The sequence below is a fragment of the Molossus molossus genome, unplaced genomic scaffold (genome assembly GCF_014108415.1).
Source record: "Molossus molossus isolate mMolMol1 unplaced genomic scaffold, mMolMol1.p scaffold_m16_p_7, whole genome shotgun sequence".
Lineage (NCBI taxonomy): Eukaryota > Metazoa > Chordata > Mammalia > Chiroptera > Molossidae > Molossus > Molossus molossus.
The window spans coordinates 61,891,752-61,914,266 of record NW_023425401.1 but is presented as its reverse complement, the minus strand read 5'-3'; the positions used below and the strand labels follow the sequence as shown (position 1 = coordinate 61,914,266).

At 39.8% G+C, this 22,515-nt stretch overlaps 1 protein-coding gene and 1 pseudogene across 12 annotated transcripts in view; one reads left to right on the top strand and one right to left on the bottom strand.

Moving 5' to 3' along the window:
• The window catches only part of NRCAM (neuronal cell adhesion molecule), a 215,444-nt gene that overhangs the window by 77,378 nt on the left and 115,551 nt on the right, over nucleotides 1-22,515 (top strand). The window lies entirely within an intron of this gene.
• LOC118620206 lies at nucleotides 3,335-5,137 on the bottom strand (annotated as a pseudogene).

The window sequence follows — 22,515 nt, the reverse complement described above, 5'->3', positions numbered from 1 at the left end:
CACCAAAAAGGTTGTGAATTCCATTCTGGGTCAAAGTACATACCTAGGTTGTGGGTTTGATCGCTTGTCAGAACACCTATGAGAGGCAACCAGTTGATGTTTCTCCCTGTCTATCTCTATCTCCCTTCTCTCTCTAAAAATCAATAAACATGTCCTCAGGTGAAGATTTAGGAAAAAAAACAAAGATTTCCAGGGAGAGGATTGAGACTTATAGAATAAGAAGGGAAGTGTGTGAGGCAGGCAGGAAAAACCATATTTGGGAAGGCACATAGACTTGAAACAACTGTAGGCAGGTCAGAATGGCTAGAACCACAAGTATGAGTAGGAGGTGATCACGTTAGAAGTGAGCAAGTGTCCAATCCTAAGGGGCCGATGTGCCAGGTAGGCAGTCTGAACATTAACCTGGTAATCCCGGGGACCTGAGCAGGGCAGTCAAGTGATCAGGATTTGTAACGATGCTTTGGAAGCCATGTAGAGAATGGACTGGGATAGATTGATTGTGGAAGCTGGAAGCCTGTGAGAGTGATTAGGGTATCTAGAGAAAGTGAAAATAGAGGTTGAGGAGAAAGACTCAACTGAACAACATGACTCCTTAAGGTGAGGGAGAAGAAAAAAGAAGAGTAGATGGAATATAGGTTCCAGTTTGAAGTCCAAGCACATGAAAGTAGTTTAAACACTATACTACAGTTGTATGAGAAATGAATACAGGATAGAGTAGAATTCAGGGACAAGAAACTCTTTTTTAAATCCTTACCCGAGGATATATATTTTTTTATCTTCAGTTAGAGTAGGAGGGAAAGAGAGAGAAAGTAACATTGACTTTAGAGAGACACATCTACTGGTTGCCTTCCACACAACCCTGACCAGGGCCAGGGATGAACCGCAACCAAGGCATATGCCCTAGACCAGAATCTAACCCATAACTCTTAGGTCCATGGGCTGACGCTCTATCCGCTAAGCCAAACCAGCCAGGGCCGGGACAAGAAATTTTTTAAAAATGTGATAGAATTTTGGGAATGAGTGATATATAGGATGAGTGGAGGAAGAGAAGTCTAAAGAAGGCTGGAAAAGGACATCACAGGGATAAAAAATGAAGGACATTATGGATCCTGAGGGAAAACAGTGTGGGAAGAAGGGCAGCAGATGGACAACAGTGCTACACACTGCAGAAAGATCTAGTAAGACCACCATAGAAACTGTCATTCATGTCCCAAGAACCTCAAACTTAGACATGCAGGATTCTCCCAGAAGTGTTTCACCCTCTTTTTCTGGATGTATATCACCTTTTACTTCTTTTGCTTCTGCCAAACTAAACTATTCTGTTTTCTGGGTGTATTCCTCAATTTCCATCTCTTGCTTTTTTTCTTTTTTTTTTTTTTTTTTTTAATTCTCACTCAAGGATATGTTCATTGCTTTTAGAGACGGATGGGGTGGGGGGTGGGGGACAAAGAGAGGGAGAGAAACATCCATGTGAGAGAGAAACATCAATTGGTTGCCTACCATATGTGCCTGGCTGGGGATTGAACCTACATCCTAGGTGTGTGCCCTGACCAACAGTCAAACCCACAACCTTTTGTGTACAGGATGACGCCCCAACTAACTGAGCCACCCAGCCAGGGCTTTTCTGCTCTTTTTAATATATGGTATGAATGATTCAAAGTCAACATTGAATACCATGACCTTCAATTTGGACTGAACTGGGATTGATCTCTCCTATTTTTTTTTTTTTTTTTGGCAATTTATCTGTATTATATCTGTGTCATTAGTCACCTTCTACCTAATGGTATAATTACTCATGAAATTACCCTCTTTCTGGTCAATTGCAAAGCACACAAATTACATTTGTAGAACACTTTAGGATTCAACTGTAAGGAATCTGGGGCACCGCCAAAAAACAGAGAAGAGACTGGAGAGCCAATCAGCCGAATAAACAGGGATCAGGCCTTATTGGGTACACTCCGGGTGGGTTCACAGACTCCGGGGGTCAAGTCCTAGAAGCCACACCCGATGCTGGGCTTTGTGCTTTTTTATATCTGCCCCTTGCAGCTGAGATTTGTCTGTTAGTGTTTGACCTTGCAGGGCCTATGCATGGGAGCCTCTGGAATGTGAGTAGATAAGAGCAGGATGGGAGTTAGTCTACAAGCTCAGGGCAGGCCATTCCCAGAATAGGGTGGGAGGCAAGGCTGAGCAAGCGAAACAATGGTTGAGCAGTTTGCCTAGCGCCAGTTCCCAGGCTATCGGACATCAACTACTGGATCATACTAAAAACATGTTATCGTAATCTACTGATGATTTTTTTTTATCCTCACCTGAGGACATTTTTCCATCTTTTTGTTCAGATAGAGTGGGAGGGAGAGAGAGGAAGAGAGAGAGAGAGAGAAACATTGACATGAAAGGGACACATCGAGTGGTTGCCACCCGCACAACCAACCAGGGCCGGGGACAAACTGCAACCAAGGTACATGCCCTTAGCAGGAAAGGAACCTGGGTCCCTCTGGACCACAGGCCGACGCTCTAACCGCTGAGCCAAACCGGCCAGGTGGCATCCACTGATGATTTAAAGAATCCTAAAATCAACCCTCCCCCACCAAAATTTAGCTCATATGAGAAATTTTATTATTTGTGATATGAAATCAGTAAATACAAGGTTTTTTTACAATATTCTTACATTGTTTATTTTCATAGAGAATTTTAAATTTGATTATTTATTTGATTTGGCTATTATTATGCTTAGAGTGTATGAAACAGGAACATTTGAAAACACTGGGTCTCTCACATTGGAATCACCTGGGGAGTTTTTTGTTTTTGTTTTTTTAAAGAGTGAGAGCATTAGATTTTATTTAACTATAGGTATCATGAGTTTGACATTAGTAGATAAGACTAATGAATGAACAGCCATACAGTTTTTTGGTCACTGTGCTTACCAAGCACCATGAACTATTTTTACTATTCAGTATCATCTTTAATAAACTAGAAAGATCCTGCTGCATTCTTATTTGTTTCTAATTTACCAGTACATTATTATGTAGTTTGCCAAGTGTGAGGAGCAAGTTTACATCATCATAGGTCTATGACATACACATTCTATTTAATGTAGCCCAAGCAACAGGAATACAAGACAACAGTTATGGGTGGAGATTTGTTTTTGACAAGTTCATCTTCACACTAACTATGAGTTTAGAAATCTTACTGAGTAGGTACCTACAGAATTTCAATTGGAATGAAACATTACACGCATGCACAAGTGATATGGAAGAGAACGAAGCAGAAGAGGCAGCTGGATGGAGAACAAAGTGGAAACCAGAGACTGGGATGATGCCAGAAGAGGCAGTTCTCAGCTTTCCACAGCCAGTCTCTCCTCTGTGAGAGAGGCCTGTTGGGCAACACACTTGTTCTCATCTCATGATTGAGAAGTTTGGATACAATATCTAGAAAGACCAAAGCCTGTACTTCCTTGTGTAGAGATTCAGATATTTTGAGAGCACAGCTCAGGACCATGGAATTATATTTTATTTCAGGAGCACTTTCTTATCTGTTAGTAGTTTGTTTAAAACCTGTACAAGTTTAGCACTTTCTAGATCTTTCTCAGCAGTGCCCAATTCTAAAGTGCCAAAGCCACAAGAGCTTCATTTTACACTGTTACATGTTCACTAGTTCCCATGGTAACTGGATGTTTGATGCCACCACTTTTACAACGGTTTTAATTACCTCTTTTGATTTACTGTGTCATATGAGGGCAGGGAGTAGTCTGTCTGTCTTCCCATCACACCATTCTACCAAATGTTCCACTGATTTAACATTCTTTCTCAGTTGTCCAGCAGCTTCTGCTTGTGCATCTGTTCATATTTTTAATATCCCCAAAAGTTTGAACTGAACTAGGGGCATTTTGGATTTAAGGAATTTCAAAATTGCCTCTGTGACCCCATCTGATAACATCTTTGATTTATTTACAACTAAAACGATCAGTTTTTTTAGGGCACTTAGTGCTGCATGCTGTACTGTTACATTTCCACCTTCTACCTGTCTGTCCAGTAAATCCACAAGTTTTTCTACAGTTCCACTGTCTACCATATGGTTACAATTTCCACCATTTCTGGCTAAATTTGCAATTGCCAATGCTCCAGCAAGTTGTAGCTGGTGGTTATTTGATGGAATCCAGTATAGCACCCGTTGAAATACATTACCTTTTCCTCCTTCAAATAATTTCTGCATAGATTCTTCTCTAAAAAGTAATAAAATCTTTATATCTGAAGTGTTTTTGAGCTCAGCACTATCATTCTCTTTGTCACTGTCCACTCTCTGTCGAACAATCTCTAGTAGACATTCTATCAAGCCTGCTTCTACCACCTGTAGTTTAATAGCATCATTTTCTGCCAGTGAACAAGAACTTCAAAAATCATTTCCTTCTTACCATGTTCTATTTGTTTCTTGAACAGTTTTACCAGCTCCTCAGCAATGTTTGTACTGGTAAACTGTTCTTTAATGGACTCAAGTTCTGCTAAATTGCCAAATGCAATGAGACACATTTCTGTAAGAGCTGTATTTTGGCAGTGGATGCCCAGTAATTTCACTAAGGTAAATTACCAACACCCGTATTGATAAGCTGAGCTTAAAAGGAATTGTTCTCATTGCTGTAGTTCATCAGCATACCACAAAAAAAAAAAAAAAACTGACTAGTCAAGAGCTTCTCATTGGCAGGATTTGTTATACTACATAGTGACCTTAAGTGGTCACTTACAGTTTGTGCACCAACTGCTTAGTCAACTGCACTTCTGCACTCATGGCTCTCATATGTCCTAGAACCGTGCCCAGTTTGAAGCAGCACTTCCTGGTCTTTGCTATTTAGTAGCTGCACCAGTGGTGAAATCAATCCAGCATCCACACATGGAATTTACATAACTTCATTTTTGGCTACTTCTGCTAAGATGTTAGCTACTTTGGCTGTATTGGGAGACGGTGGAATCAACAGACTTGAAAACAGTTGAAGTATTGCACTTCCTTGGATTTTTCCACTGTTTCCGTTATTATTTTGAGCCAGGGTTTGAAGCAGACAATCCAAGCAGCCTTCTTAACTACCCTCCGTTCTATCAACAGCTGTCATCTTCGGCTTCTTTGAGGTATCACTGAGATTATCCATGTTCCTCTCGAGGGTGAGGATCCAGCAGAGAGAGGTGAAGGCCCATGCAGAAGGCGAGGCGCTGTGTTCTCCCTCTACCACTGTCTGTCCCTCAGTCAGGGAGGGACCCACGGGAGGGCGGCTGCCTGGAAGAGGCAGCTGCTGCTGCTGCTGCTGCTGGGGGCTGGGACAGGCGCAAGGCCCAGAGTAGGGGCGAGTGCCTGGACCAAGGGGCGGGGCGGGGCGGGGCGGCAGCCTGGGCTCTGAACCCTTGAACCCTGAACCCTCGGGCTGCAGAGGTGCAGAGGGGTCCTGGGGAGCACCCCCTCCTCCCACCCATGTGGGTAACTTTAAAACAGGGACACCACTGCCTAGATTCCACCCCCAGAACTTCTGACAGTTGGTAGAGTGTGGCCTGGGCATTGGAAGTACTAAAATCATCTCAGGTGGCTTTCCTGAGCAGTACAGTTTGAGAACCACTGTTTTTCAAGTTGATTTTCGTTTGAAGTTCACATCTTTTGCTGGTGATGACTTATTGTTCCTACATTGAAATATGCATGTAGTTATAAAGCAAACATTTGTTTCTAACTGTAGTATATTCTTTTCCTTTCCCTCTTTCTCCTTCTCCCCTCTGCTCCCAACCCATGGGAGAACAATCCAGAAAGCACGGCCACAGAGGCTTTCTGTCTGCCAGGAGAAAAATGCCAGTTTCATCTATAAATGTGTTCCTCTGGCCACATGCCAACAAACAACAAAACCTGAATATATAAAAATACTTTATACTGAAATTTGAGGTACATTAATGTCATTAATGGTATAATGCCCCATATGAGCTGTGTTCTTAACAAGTTCCAGTGCAACAGAAATTCCTAATAAAAATATGTTGGTTGGTGCTACTGTCCAAGTTTTATATATCTCTAGTAATCAAGTCTCAAGAAAAAAGCATGTACAAATGTTTCTTTTTTTAAAGAGAGAAATGAAAGGAAACGAGAGAAGCACTCAGGTATCAATCAATTCATTCCAGACATTAGTAAAGTGCTCCTGCTTGTGTTTATGGGATAAATTATTTCCTGCTTATATTCTCTGTTAAAAATCATAATTTTGGTCCAAAATATATTGTAGTAATATAATTTATTCTTTATGATATACCTTGTTGTATTACTAAGTTTGTGTATATATCTACTCTATAAAGAACTGGGTCTATTTTAGCAATTTTTTTTTTCCCCGGTACGTGCCCCTAGCGGGAACCGAACCCGGGACTCTCTGGTCCGCAGGCTGACACTACAACCGCTGAGCCAAACCAGCCAGGGCTGGGCTAGGTCTATTTTTAAAATACTGAGCCTGACCGATATGGCTCAGTGGTTGAGCATCGACCCATGCACCAAGAAGTTGCTGGTTTGATTCCTTGTCAGGGCACATACCCAGGTTGTGGTTCTAATCCTCAGTGAGGGGCATGCAGGAGGTAGCCAAATGATGTTCTCTCTCATGGATGTTTCTATCTGTCTCTCCCTCTCCCTCTCCCTTCCTCTCTCTCTAAAATCAATAAAGAAAAAAAAAAAATTTAAATACTAAGTCAATTATCATACATGGCTACTGGAATTCATTTTCTTGTTAAGATATTTTATAACAGTTATGTCAAAGAGGCAGGACTGCAATGACACAACAACTTTATTTTTCCCATGGCTGCCCCTACACTCCTGTTCTATGGGGCCAGTTGTCCTCATTGAAGAAATCTCCAGATTTATCTACTCACTTGTGTTTAATCAAAAGTCTTCCAGACACTTGAATTCCCAAAACATTCTCAGTTCTGTCATTATTATGTCCAGTTTATTTTATTCATCAAAACTGCCACCTTTATTCAAAGCCAAAGCTTTGCCCCTTCCCCAGCTCCAGCTTGCTAGTGTGAGTAGAACAGCCCCCAAGTTAGCAGTCATGTCACACTGATCTCTCCTGAGTTCTCAAGAGACACCCCTCTCACCTTACAATGGCCACTTGGGCTCTTTTACCTGCATTTTCTGGTGGGTGGATTATAACCCCTCCTTCAGAAGCCAGCTGGACACCTCCAGTATCCTTTCAAATCATTGCCAAGATTTAATTCAAGTACTTCCTGCCCTCAGAAACCTTTTGGATTCATACTCCCAAGATAACTTGCCTTTCTCTGAATTCTCACAAAATGTCATGCTCTTTCTAAACCATTGATCACTTTATTCCCTGCGTTAGTTATTTATGATATAGCCTCCTGTCTTATCTCCCTACTATATTCAAAGCTCCTTGAGAAGTTTCATCATTCATTTTTTATTGCCCACAATGTCCAGAATACATAAATATTAAAATTGAAATTAAGACATTTATAAAATGTGTAGTTAGATTATTATATAAAATTAACATTATATATACAAACAAGTGTATAATTGAACACCTGGGGAAATTGCTCTAGTTCTTAATTTTGTTCATTTCATCAGATTAAAGGGATAAAGTAGACTTATGTTTTTATAGTTTTTTTTATATATTTTAAAATGGAAACATATGCAATCTTTCAGAGTAATTTATCTAAAATAGTTTAAGTGTCCTGTGAAGTAATTATCATAGTTATTGTGTTACACCAAAGAGCAGACAGCAAATTACTTATTTCCTTTAGCAAGGAACCCGTTTCTAAAGACTGTTGGGATTTTAGCTGGACAGGTTTTTCATCATTTAATTTTTAAGTGTATTTAATGCCTCTATTTTAAGAGCTTTTAGATAATGGACCCATTGCTTCCCTGTGTATCCTCTCTGTCTTAATGAGGAAGATAATTTATATATTTTTTCTTTTTTTGACCTAGTGTTAGTGAGCATACTAAAACATCTTATTAAATATTTTAAGAAATCATATTAAGATGGCATTTGTGTCTTTAAAACAGCTGCTAGCTGTACTGCCAAATCTTTTAATTCATTATATAAAATACAATGACATTATTGTTCCCATCAATCTAGTTAAAAATGGACAAGGCTCAAACTATTTTCAGTAGCATCAAAGGGACTACATGTTATGAGTTCTAGATTAACCTCCTCATAATTTTTGAGACAATTCATTGAAAAATATGGTGTTGAGATTCAGATTTGTGTGTATTTGTTATTGTTCAGTGGGAAGGCTCTATTCCAACTTTTACCATTCTGTGATTTCAATAGTTCTTTTTAAAAGGTAGTCGTATCACAACTGACTTGGATGGGCTGACGGCATGCTAGATATGCCAGAGTAGCTCTTCGGCATCCCTCTGATTCTCCTTGGCAAGAAAGGAAGATTTACTAAATATCTCATTCCTTCCTCACATTTGAAGCTCTGGCCCCTTCCTGCCTTTTTCAAATTGACCTTCATTCTGGTGAATGGAACCAGAATTGCTGGAGCTTCAGTGTTTAATAGCCGATAGAATAACTTTATTTAGAATTACAAAAGGAAAGATAATGCTGAATCCACTGAATTTGAGAGGAGGTCAGCCCTTACACCAGAGGGTTCCTTTGTTGTCTTTTCATCCTTATCTTTTAAAATTATATTTATTATTAAATTGTTTGATATAGAAATTGCCTGGAGAAACTTAAGACTTTTGGTTTTGACAGTAAATGTTGGCACCGTTGCTGCTGTAGCTGAGTATGCAACTGAAAATGTGAAATGCCAGTTTTCTTTCTGCCTTGGTGCTCAGATTGCCCCCAGTTTGAAACACTCTCTGCCCATAGTTATTTTGCTGCCAAATTACAAATAAAACCCATCTCCTTTAGGAAGCATTGAAATAAATGGTGGTACAAAAATCTCTCTGTGGGGGAGGACACAAGTCTCCCCACCCCTAAACTTCCAGACAGAAAAACATAACATTTTTATATACTTACATGTATATGCAATATATTTTTAACATTTCAAAAACATTAGAGTTTAAAAGCATGTGGAGCAAGCTGTAGCAATTGTGAAACATAAGCCAGGGTTCTATTTGATTTGTGAGTGTAGAAAATTTTAATATTATTCATGAAGATAGGAAATTAAAACAAAGAAAATGGATGCCCTTCTTCAGTAATTTTAGATCTAGATATGCCACTCTGCTCTAACATGATTGATAAGATCAGAATTATAGATTTAGAACATGAAATGAGATTTCTATTACATACAGTTAAAATTAGCACCAGCACATTTTTAGCTTTTTCTTTTTTGCCTTAACCCTTACTTGAGGGTATAAAATCAATCACTGCACTACCTCAGCTAGTGTCTGAACATTGTAAAGTGATTTACGCTTATCCATGACTTGCTTGATAGCTTATGCTTGATGTGACCTTAGACCAATAGTTTTCAGCCCACTTGTGTACCAGGATTAGTGTGAGTTGTCTCATAAAAAGTTTTACCAATAATAAAGTACCAGAGTTTGTAAATCATTTAATTAAAAATAAATGAGTTGTGCCCTGGCCAGTTTGGCTCAGCGGTTAGAGCGTCGGCCTGCAGTCCTGAGAGACCCGGGTTCGGTTCCCGCTAAGGGCACGTACCTCGGTTGCAGTTTGTCCCCGGCCCTGGTCGGTCGTGCGGGTGGCAGCCACTCGATGTGTCCCTTCACATCGATGTTTCTCTCTCTCTCTCTCTTCCTCTCTCTCCCTCCCACTCTATCTGAACAAAAAATGGAAAAATGTCCTCGGGTGAGGATTAAAAAAAATAAATAAATAAAATAAAATAAAATAAAAAATAAATAAATAAATGAGTTGTTATTTCAGGCTACCATATGATAATGTCCTTCTCACTCTCTTGGATTCTAATATGCTTTCTTAAATGGAAGAGAAAAGGGAGGGCATTGTGGAGGAGTGTGTCTTGAGTGAATGTTATCCAACATGTCCTGGCAGAAGAATTATTTTTTCTTTTGAGAACCTTTTTTCTAGCATATCTGCCTATTCATCAAAGTATATGGATTTTAAACTTTTTTAAACCTCCCTTGAGGATATGTTTTTATTGATTTGAGAAAGAGAGAAAGGGAGAGAGGGAAAAAGAGAGAAACATTGAGGGGTTGTCTCCCGAGTATTCCCCAACCAAGGATTGAACCCACAACCTGGGCATGTGTCCTGACTGGGAATTGAACCCGCCACCCCTCAATGTACGAGATGACGCTCAAATCAACTGAGCCATACCTGCCAGGGCAATTTTAATCTATTTTAAGTATGTGTTTTATATTACATTTGGAAAAATTAATTTTCTAAACTTCTTACTGGCAACTGCTTGATTTTTTTATTATACTAAAATATACATAACGTGAAACTTACCATTTAAACCATTTTTAAGTATGCCGTTTTAGGGCATTAAGTACATTCACATTGTCGTACAACCACCATCACCATCCATCTCCAGACTTTTTATCTTCCCCAACTGAAACTCTGTACCCATTAAACATCTAATTACCCATTCCTTCATCCCTCCAGCTTCTAGCAACCACCATTCTACTTTCTGTCTCTAAAAATTTGACTACTCTAGGTACCTCAGATAAGTGTAGTCATACAGCATTTGTCTTTTTATGACTGCTCATTTCACTTAACATAATGTTTTCAAGATGTATCCATGTTATATCATCATCTGTCAGCATGTCCTTCCTTTCTAAGGCTGAATAATGTTGCATTGGATGTATGTGTGTATACCCATTTAGTCTATCCATTCATTGGTTGACGGGTACTTGCACTGCTTCTGCCTTTTGGCTGTTGTGAATAGCTCTGCTATGGACATGGGTGTAGACATGCCTGAGCTTGAATTAGTATAGCTATTACTCGTGTGTTCAGCAATGCTCATATTATCGTAAAAATAAGTCTGTTAATAAACTAATTTGGATAAAGTCTCAATAGCAGAAATTCAGCATAAATAGTAGTTTTAAATTTAAGATTTAACTGTATAACCCTGATTTTTCCCCTACTGCCTACATGTAAATTGTTAAGGTGCCAGTTTCTATGTAAAGAGGGTGCTTGGTCTTTCCTGTCTAAGGAAACGTGCAAGAGAATCACTAAGTAGTTTTCTGATGGAAGACTGGAGGTCATTCCATCTCCAGAATTCAGGACATACAGGAAAGGGAAGTGGATAGTTTTGCTATTAAATTATTATTGAGTCTAAAACTATCGCTCTTCTTACCTTGCTGCCTTTTCCCATCTGACCCCAAGTAACCAACCAAATGATCTCCTTACAAAATAGGAATAATGAAGATTTATGAAATAGGGAAAACTATTATTTTCGAAACTAATTATAGATAGTAAAGATAAGAGAAGCTGTTTTTTGTTTTGTTTTGTTTTTTGATAAAATATTTTGAGCTCTAAGAAACAGAGTAAAAAACCAATGTCTCTTTCAGATGTAAACTCAGATAATGCAGAGTATGGTCATTATGTCACAAAACCTTGCTAAGATTTATAGCACATTCAAAACTTTCCATATGGCTACACATTTTTATTTATTCCTTCCTACTTCTGTAAGTGCTATGGTGCTGAAGGCTGGCTATTATAGCTATAGGATAAAATAGTATCTGGATCATATTTTCAATTTTAATAAAAATTCTAATTTGCTTTCAGCCCAATCTATTTTCAGCTCAATTTATTTTATGATTTGGGCATCTAGGCCTTTGATTATTTACCTGGAGTGTATTATTACTCATTACAATTTTGCCAAACTTTGTATTCATGATCTGTTCTGTGGGTTCCTTCTCTCAGCTATGTGATTGTGTCATGTTTGAGTGTGCAACTTATTGGTGGTATATTCCTTTCTTCCTGTAACATCCAGACAACTTCCCCATCACACACTTCTACCTTCCAGTCAGATCCTTTTCTCAGCTCGTCTGGGATAAAACAGTGACCCAAACAATCCCCTCCTCTTACAGTTTACTATCTTCTAAAAGGCAGAGGGATACTAGTCAGAGAAGCACACTACATTTGTATAATTACTAACTGAAATCAGTGTTCTGAAGAAAAGAGAGATGTTTTTAAAAGAGGTTGTTGACCGTAATAGTAACTAGCACAGATTCTAAAGCAGTGCCATGCCAAGCCAGATTGAAGGCTGAGGCAAAAGAAAAAGAAAAAATAAATAATATTAATGATCTTATCCTTATTTCAACTCTTGGTATTTGTTCAAATGGGTGATTTGCATTAATTTGTTTTCTCAAATACTACATTAAGATATTATTTATCCTGATTATTGAGTTTTTGATGCCCCCTTCAATCTTGCACCTAAGACTGTTGCCTCACTCACCTCACCCTAGTCCCAGCTCTAAAGCCAAACTTCCTGACTTCAAATCTTGGTTTTGCCACTCTCTAGCTGTGTGACATTGGTCAACTTTCTTATACAGTGTACCTCAGTTTCCTCATCCGTAAAGTGGAGATAATAATAGTACTACCTCAAAAGGTTATTAGGAGTATTAAAATAAATTAATATTTGTAAAGCTATAGAGAAGTGCCTGGCACAAAGTGCTACATGTACTTAAGATGTGTTACAAGGAAAAATGCCTCTCGACTGTTTCAAGTACTGAATTAATCAATATGAGTTGGATCCCATATGTCTGAATTCACCAGGCTGCCATCAGTGGGTTCCTACCCCCCAGCATTTTTGCTAAATTTACACAGACACTCAGGAAGTCTTATAGCTAATGTGGTTGTAGTGGTTATATATTTTTAAAGTGCAGAACTAGCTCACTGCATTTTCTTTCTTTCACCTCTCATTTTTTTACTCTAAATAGCCAGGGAGATGGTGGGGAATTGAGTCCACTATCACCCTCAGGCAGTGACTCCTTTTAGGCACTTTCAGAAACATGAAACACTTCATGGGTTTGTGTTTTTCTCATGCTGAGGCTACGCCAGCCTCTGCATAACTTCAGAATTGCTTTATGAGACAAGCACCACCCTCAGATTCTTACCCTCACTTGCTGACGAGTTTCTTATGTAACCCTTTCAGAGCACTGCACACATGTAAACATGCCAGTCCATAGTCAGAATCCCCACTTGTAAAATCCACTGCTTCTTTTCTTCTCTGGTGAAACTAGAGCTTTCTGGTAGCATTTGTTTCTAGTGCCATTTTAAATTTCACTCATGGTGATACTGCAGAGTCCAACACACTTTTTTATTCATGTAAAGCACTTTTATAAAAGACAATATTGTTCTCTTATTTATTATGGTAAAGGTACTTACTATGTTTATACTTTGATAGTATAAAGAGTAAACAGGAAAATAAATCCTTATTTAAAAAGTGAAAAAATTCATTGTAAGTTCATTTTATTTATTGAAGATATTCATGTGAAAATGGCTAAATACAAGTTTTAGTTAAAAAAAAACAACAACAAATTCTGATATGCACTAATTTATTTCATAAGACTGGGGCATCTCTGTGAGATAAATAGCAATTTAATTATCTGTACCTGGTTAACAGGTAATTTTTTTGCTAAAGTAGATTCTATAATAATAAGAACATTATAAGTGCCCTCAGGAAATATGTTATACCATGGAGGAAATGAACTTTGTCTCTGAGTAAATAAATGGATTATTTCCTATTTTACCTTCAAGTTTTAAATTAACAATTTGTCGAAAGAGGGCCACTGGATTGGAATTAGCATTCTCCTTTGATGAGCTCTCTTCATATTCTGCCTGACATTATATGTACATGTAAATATCTTTCTGTCTCTTATAAAGAACTCAAATAAGCTAAACTTTATATACAGTGTTTTAATTCAAATAATAAAGCATTCAGAAATGAAAATGTTTCCCTGTAAGGATGTATGGGTCACACTAAAACTTGGTTGAGTTTAGAGAATTGTAGTGAAACCCTAAATAACTTTTTAAAGTTACTAGAATGTCTTTATATGGGTAAATGTGGCCAAAAGTCATTATTTACATTTACATCCTCTTTGGAGGCCATGGGAGTCTCAGGACCCAAAGATAAGAGCCTTGACAAGCTGAAAGCCTGAGGTTGCCCGTTGAAAGGGTATTGCTGTAATTGCAGTCATACAGTGTGCCTTTCTGCCACAGCAAGCAGCAGCAAAATTAAAGGATTAAATTCTTTAGGAGAAAATTCTCCATAGGTCCCTTGCACATGTTGCAAGCAGAAGCACTGGTTCCCTTTTATTGCAAACTCTCTTTTTGATGATGTTTGTATGGTTAACAGCCTCAGAAGGTGGAGAAAGTGTTTCTCTTTAGAGCAAAGGTCAGGCTTGCTCACTGTCCATTATAAAAAATTCAGTTTCCCTAAGCTCTAGGTTCCTCTCATGTAATTTATTCTGCTACATGTACAAGTGTCACCTGGTCCTCTTCATATCATCCTATAGGAATTGGAACCTTGGGAATCAGGGCAAGAAAATGCTGATATTCTAGGTTCTCTGGCTATAGCTATTGCTATATGTAATAAAGTCTTTGTCTTTGGCCTAGGAGTCTTGTGTCCTTTACTGGCATCTATAAAAGAGTAGCAAACTAACTTGTTAGCTTTTGGGTGAGGTAAAATGTCAAACCCTTTACATCTATTGATGGTAATGATCATTAAAAGACAGATAAAGCCCTAGCTTGTTGCTCAGTGGTTAGAGCATCAGCCCATGAACCAAAGTGTCTCAGGTTCAATTCCCAGTCAAGGGCATGTACCTGGGTTCCAGGTTCAGTCTGCAACTTCTGTCAAGGGTAACCTCTGCAAGAGGTAACCAATCAAGCCCTGGCCGGTTTGGCTCAGCGGTTAGAGCCTCAGCCTGCGGTCCACAGAGACCCGGGTTCGGTTCCCGCTAAGGGCATGTACCTTGGCTGCAGTTTGTCCCCAGCCCTGGTTGGGTCGTGTGGGTGGCGGCCACTCGATGTGTCCCTTTCACATCGATGTTTCTCTCTCTTCCTCTCTCTCCTTCCCGCTCTATCTGAGTAAAAAATGGAAAAATGTCCTCGGGTGAGGATTAAAAAAAAAAAAAAGAGGTAACCAATCAATGTGTCTCTCACATCAATGTTTCTCTCTCTCTCTCCCTTCTTCCCTTCCACTCTATCTAAAAACAAACAAACAAGTTATTAAAAAAATATCCTCAGGCCCTGGCCGGTTTGGCTCAGCGGTTGGAGCGTCGACCTGCGGTCCAGAGAGACCCGGGTTTGGTTCCCGCTAAGGGCACGTACCTCGGTTGCAGTTAGTCCCCGGCCCTGGTTGGTCGTGCGGGTGGCAGCCACTCGATGTGTCCCTTCACGTCGATGTTTCTCTCTCTCTCTCTTCCTCTCTCTCCCTCCTGCTCTATCTGAACAAAAAATGGAAAAATGTCCTCGGGTGAGGATTAAAAAATATATATATATATATCCTCAGGTGAGGATTAACAACAGCAAAAATGATAAAATGATAACTTTTTTTTCCCTCTGTACATGGTCCCAAGTAGTAGTGGTAGATCCACAGATAACATGGCCTGAAGGGTAGCACATGGACAGAGCACTGCATGAGATGGCAGGGCATCCAGTTCTAAATGCATAAGGTGGTGTGAGTTGCAGAGAATAACTAGCATTTCTCAAAAAATGTAGAAGATTGTCTTTTCATGAAGACTTTGTACACCCAGGGACAAAAAGGATGCTGAATCTGATTTGGACTTCATCTCTTTTGGCTCAGATTCTCAAGAAAAACATCTAAATTTGCCCTGGCCAGTTTGGCTCAGCGGTTAAAGCGTCGGCCTGCGGTCCGGAGAGACCCGGGTTCGGTTCCCGCTAAGGGCACGTACTTCGGTTGCAGTTTGTCCCCGGCCCTGGTTGGTCGTGCGGGTGGCAGCCACTCGATGTGTCCCTTCACGTCGATGTTTCTCTCTCTCTCTCCTTTCCTCTCTCTCCCTCCCACTCTACAAAAAATGGAAAAATATCCTCGGGTGAGGATAAAAAAAAGAAAAACATCTAAATTTACCTAGAGAATATGCCATGTACAGTGACTGCTTACTCTTGGAGATAGCCATAAGCCTGCCTCATCTTGTAACAACAGCTCATTTTTGCCATCATGTGCAGACTTCACCATGCCAGGATGCCAAAGTCTACATTGCTATGAGGTATATGACAGCAACATTTCTTCATAACTGCCTCCTTAGTGTGGACATGCCTCTAAGAAATGGTTCTGCTAGACTAGACAAAAATATTTTATACCTCACCCAAAGTGGTTGAGGCCACACCATCCTGAATAGGGGAACCAACATGTAGCCTGTTTGTTACCTGTTAACTCAACAGAAAGAATGCTAAGGGATTTTTACATGCTATTCAGGTAAAGGCCCAAACTTTCATTTCTATCTATTTTGCCATATAAAATGATGGAAGAGATAAAAGGACTTTACCTAAGAATGATAATAAAAAATTATAGAAAAGCCCTTACCAGTGTTGCTCAGTGGTTAGAGTGTTGTTTGTGCATGGAAAGGTCGTGGGCTTGATTCCCAGTCAAGGATGTGCCTGGGTTATGGGTTTGATCTCTCTCTGAAATCAATGAAAAAAATGTCCTCGGGTGAGGATTAAAAAAAAAAACTATGGAAGATTCTTCATGATTTTGTTCTTCACAAGCAGCCAAAGAGGTTTTTTACTTTGTTATTAATTGAGGTTGGCCAGCAGGTGGCACCGGAGCTGCCCTCCTCCTGTCTGTGCCAGTGGTGGACATGTTTGGTCCATCCTGACCTTCTCTCTGCTAACACTGAACTCCGTCCGCAGGCTTCTCCACCTATCTCTCCATGAAGCCACTGACAATTGACTCATGATGGCCAGGGAGTCTAAACTTATTTGGTCCCTTTCAGTAAATGCTTATGATGATTCAATATATTTGAGAATCATAAAGCCCACTGAAACAATGATGTGGGGAAACCTTACAGAGAACACTGAAATGGCACTTCTCATATACAAGAGAAAATATTTAAACACACACAATGTTAAGAATTAAAAAAAATGAAAACTTTCAAGAAAAATAAAAAACAGATAATATTATGAGACAAATATTTCAAATGATTTCAGCAATTCAGAACTCTCCAAAATGCTGAATATTATTCTAGCACTTTCAGAACCACTATTGTTTTTATTCAACAATTCTCCACACTAATAGGTATGCTTTCATTGGTTAAACATGAATGAGGCATTTTAGTGTAGAATTGCAAATAAGAAAGGCATGATTTAAAGAGCGTTGCTTTTATCAAGATACGAATGTGCCCGTTAATTTTTGAATTTTGTAGTTTTTTGTGAACCCTACTAAGCATCTATGAAGCTTTATATTAAGAACTTTTATCTGTTAATTATAATACCTAACTTAAAGAACTGCTGTGAAGATCAAATAAGGTAATGTGTGCATATTTCTCAGTACAAAGCATGGCACATAGTAAATGCTCAGTAAAAGTTTCAAACATGAGCATTTTAGACATTAGGAGTTTCCAGAAGGAAGCCAAATTTTGCTGTGTAATTTGGAAAGTATAAAATAGAAGTCAGATGTGAATTTGTTTCCTAGAAGGTGATGGGGAAATACAAGGAAGACTCTACCTACTTGCTAAACTGGGTCAAATTGGGATAGGTCTCAACATCAATGTGCTGTGAAATCATCTATGTCTCACAGAGGGACATTGATATCCATCTACAGGGTGACCTACCATAACCACTGACTCAAGGGTGAGGTCACTGGTGAGACCTTCCACCAGGGGCAGGGATATTCCATTAACTTGTATCCCAGAGCTCCAGGGTCGACAGCAGGATTCTGAAGAACTGTGCAGAGCACCCAGGTTCCACAGAGGAAAAGGAAGGGACAACCAGGAGTTTGTCCTGGGTATTGTCACACAGGTTTACTTTCCTTTTTTTAAAAAAATGTTTTTTTAATTAATTTTAGAAAGAGGAAGGGAGAGGGAGACAGAGATAGAAACATCAATGAGAGAGAACATTGATTGGCTTCTTTCTGCATGCCCCACACTGGGAATTTGGCCCACAACCTGGGCATGTGCCCTGACAGGGAATCAAACTGGTGACCTCTTAGTGCATGTGTTGATGCTCAACCACTGAGCCACACCAGCTGGGTGACACAGGTTTACTTTCTAAATACAGCTATGTCCCCTGAAGCCTTGTGTGAGCCTTAGCTCTGAACATCTTTCAGAAGGCGGGGCTAAAATGAACCATCAGGTGTCAGGTTACACAGGCACTACCATTGCCCCACAAGTACCTGATGGAGCTTAAGGCTCAGATATCTCAGTCCCTCTTGAGCAAATGTAAGGTCAGTGTTCACTACCTATCTGGTAAGAGACCCTCACTTTTTATCTGCTGTTGGAGGGAAGAGATAGTTGCTTTTTCATTATATCTTGCCTGGAGGGATACAATACCTCACCCCCTAATCCTACAGAATTAGTAACCTAGAAACTGAATGAGGGCTTGGTCCAATTACTCAGGCTGGAAAGAGACCGATTTCTGATTAAAGAGGACATTCAGGGGAAAAGAGCCATATGTGTCTGTTACAGGAAGTGGTCTTTGGTTTTTGTCCTAACTCTGAAGAAGACCATAAAAAACAATGGGTTGCCATTAGGAGGCTAATAAAAACAGTTGCTATAAAATGATTGATGCCAGTTACAGTTAAGTGTGGTGTTATTTAGTATGGAGCATGAATATGTCCCTGAAATATCAGTTTTTTACAGTGGTTGGACCATTTTTGGAGTGATCATTTCAACTAAAGGTAGAGGAATAATCTTTGTTTTGGTGATAGCTAATGACCTTAAGGTCCTTGTGATTTCCCCAAGAGTCCCAATGTGTGTATCTTTTAAAATTGAATAAATAAGTAAAACCATGTAACTCAGCTTGAAGAGGCTATAAGCATAATTAAAAATGGAATAATGCAGCATTATATGTCTTGCTAGATAAATGAACAAAGAGCTTTACACAGGAAGTAAAAAGAAGTTGCTAATCTATGTTATATTTTCAAATACATAGCATTAAATGAAGCAGCAATATTATAGTATGTCTTAGAAACAACAGGCAGTACAGTATGGAGAGACTGCATCAGGGAAGACCTGCATGGATTATAAGGTAAATAAATTTGAGGAAATCTCTAGGCTGCTTGGCTGGTATGAAGCCTGGCCCAGGTCACTTTCAGCTGTCTAACATGTGTTCCTCACTAATGGCACCCATCCAACATGAAAATGAGCTTTTCTGATTAAGTCATTTCATGAGCCTGTGAATCAAGCTCTGTGGAGTGGGTCATTCGTAGAGATGAATGACTTCTAGTTTCCTAAGCGGTTTCTGTGTGACAGTTGTGCTCATGGCAGGGGTAAGGGCTTCAGAGAAACACCCCATGATTTGAAGCAATTATGCAGCCCAGTTCATAACTGGAAAATGGTAGCACCTGCCAGATGGTGCTGGTGCTGGCAGGAAGTGGGCACTGGGCAGGCCTGTTTCAGCACTGCCTGATGAGGAAGCTTGAAGTTAGGGCAATGAATTGCAGTTGGCTCCTCTGCCACTTTGCACCTGTTAGTGAAGAGGCCAGGCTATTATGCCATTCATGTGCAGATGATTTCTTTCTACCTAACCTTCAGAGTTAGTGTTATTCTCATCTCCACACTGGAGGAGAAAGAACATCAATTCTCATTTCCATCAAAAAGGCTGTGGTAGGGGTGGTGCATGGTATGTGGCAAGGGGAAAGTAATGGAATTCTTTTATGTGAAGACATTGAATGAACAGAGTGAAATGAGGCAAACAGATAAAATAACATGATTTGGTTATTACTCCTGGATTCTAGAATCTGAGAGGAAATTTGGAGTTTGCTCCACAGAGCGTCAAGGTGGTTCTCGAGGGAGCCGTAGAGAAAAGGTTCTTGTTCTAACTTGATGCCTAGGAAATTGAGAGTTGTTTTGGTAGTCTCCCAGACTACGTTATTTTCATTTTCCTTTCAGTGTGTACCGTCATGTCAAGCTGGTAGCCGAGCTTCAGAAGCAGTTAAAGATGTCTGGAAAATGCCTCTCCAAGCTGTGGTTAATGTGCTTTTCATAGAATGCACAAATTTGCACCAAGGGAGTCTGTAGTTATGTTTCCAGTGAGGCAAAGGTGAACAAGCAGCTAAGCCAAGAGGCTTCACAATGGAAGAATGTGACACAAAATAAGGGGAGAATGGTGGAGGGGGTAGGGAGATTCTAGGCAATGAAGCAGAAAGACTTTTCACATGGTGAGAGTCAATATGAGCCACTGGGACAACTCATGTTCCCTGCAGCAATGGAGGAGAACCAAATGCAGAGTCCAAGAAGAAATGACCCCACAAGAGTGAAACTGCATGTCTAGAGATACGTGTCTTGTATAAAGATTGTCCTGCAGATCTTTAGGGGATATGTGTGGAAGGAAAAGGATGCTCAAAACCTGTAGTAATAAGGATTTGTCTATTCTCAGCATGCTATGGGAAGATTATGGGCTTTGAACTCACAGAACTGGGTTCAGATCCTAACTTGAATTCTCACTGTGAGATCGTAGATGAGTTATTTGGCCTCTTTGAACCTGTTTCCTCATTGTATAAAGAGGATAATAAGAAAACTAAAATGAAGCTGGGCACATAAGTGCTTGAGGAATACCTATTTCTGTTACCTCTGTTGGCCTTGAGAAGAAGAGACAAATCAGTGCAGTTGAGGAGTTCTTAGGGTTGGGTACCCCAAGGGGCCAGTTATGGGTGTTGTAACCCTGGAGCATGAATCCATGGCACGAGACTTTGCAAATCCAAGGTAAGACTGCACCCACTTGTCTTAACCTAGGGTTTCTTGGAGTGTCTTTGGCCTTTCAAGTCTATAATTGATGAAGATGAAAAACACTTGCTAAAATGTCTTGATTAATAAAATGTGAATGGACAGAGCAAATCACAACTATAACATTTATTCTCCAAAAGCTATCTGCCAGTTGTAGACATGTATGGAGCAAACTAGAGCTATATCCAATGTCTGCTTAGAGAGACCTGATTAGGCAGTTGTGATATACACTGAAAACAAAGAAATCAGTGTCTGGGCTCTGAGGAAAATCTGGTGAAAAGTCAAGTTTATTGATTCTTACTACTATGGCCATTATCTGGACCTTAAGTAGTTTTTATGATTCAGGAAATCTTATTAAAGGTGACACTTTGGAAGGAGTGCCAGGGTGGTTTTATTAACCTGAAATTTAAGGAGAGGATGGGGAACATTTTGAAGTATACTTGACTCCAAACAAAATTATAAAGTGGATCATGTTTGTTTTCAGCCCTTCTCTGTCCACCAGTCCCCCTAAAATCCCATACCCCCTATCCCTGCATCACATTCACCCATTGGGAACCTAGAAAACCTTACTGGTCTGCTCAGATGCTTCTATGCTGTAAACTAGTTTTTTTTGTTTTGTTTTTTTTTGGACTTTTCAATTGATTCTTAGAGAAAGAAAGGAGAAGGAGAGAGAGAGAGAGAGAGAGACAAACATTGATGTGAGAGTGAAATATCCAATAGCTGCCTCCTGCACACTCCAGACTGGGAATTGAGCCAAAAACTCAGGCATGTGCCCCAACCAGGAATCAAAATGGCAACCCTTTGGTGCATAGGATGATGCGAAACCAACTGAGTCACACCAGCCAGGACTGAACCAGTCATGTTTTATTGACACTTTCAATGTACCTAGAACCTTGCTGGGAGTCAAGTGTGGGAACAGAGAACAGTGTAAATCTTCCCCAAATGTCTTATCCTCTGGTATCCAATTCCTGCCCATGATGACTAGATAATTTGAAAGATAAGTATATATACATTACAGTCAACATCTTTTATGCCCCACTTCAGAGCCTATTGGCCTCCCCATCTCTTGTTCCAACTTTGCATGGGTTCTGAGCAACTTTCACCAATATACTTCTCATCTCCAGCTCCAGGCTCCTGTGTTGACACCAGTGCAGGACCTACTCAGTGCTTATATATTGGAATGCACAACCTGGAGGTAACCAAGTGGAGCCTGAGATAAATTATTCCTCCTTTTTCCACTTCATCTTTGTGCTGGTTCTTAACTGACATTTATATAGCTTCTTGAGGCTATAGTCTATGAATTGAACAGTCATGCTCAGCAGCTCAATATACTTCTCCATATTAGCTCTCCTTCTTTCTCAGCTTCGTTCCCCTTGTACTTCAATCCTCCCTGAGATTGTATTCCCTGATAAAATAGTAGCACATTCATTCCTTCAACAAATATTGTAAAGTACATACTCTGTGCCAGACACTGCCCAAGACACTGAATATTCAGTGACTTATCTGGTATCAGATTTTTTCCCAGAAGCCTTGTTGTTTAATTTGCTTTCTAGGAGGCCAAGAAATCCTGGCCACATGGTATAGAGCTTGGCTTGTCCAAAGGGGTTAGGAACCCAGAATGGCCAGAAATAAATGTAATATCCCACAAAAGAATACAATGAGAGGCAGAAGACAGACACCAGGGACAGAGCATTAAGACCAGGATATAGGATCTGATCTAAGAAGATCAAC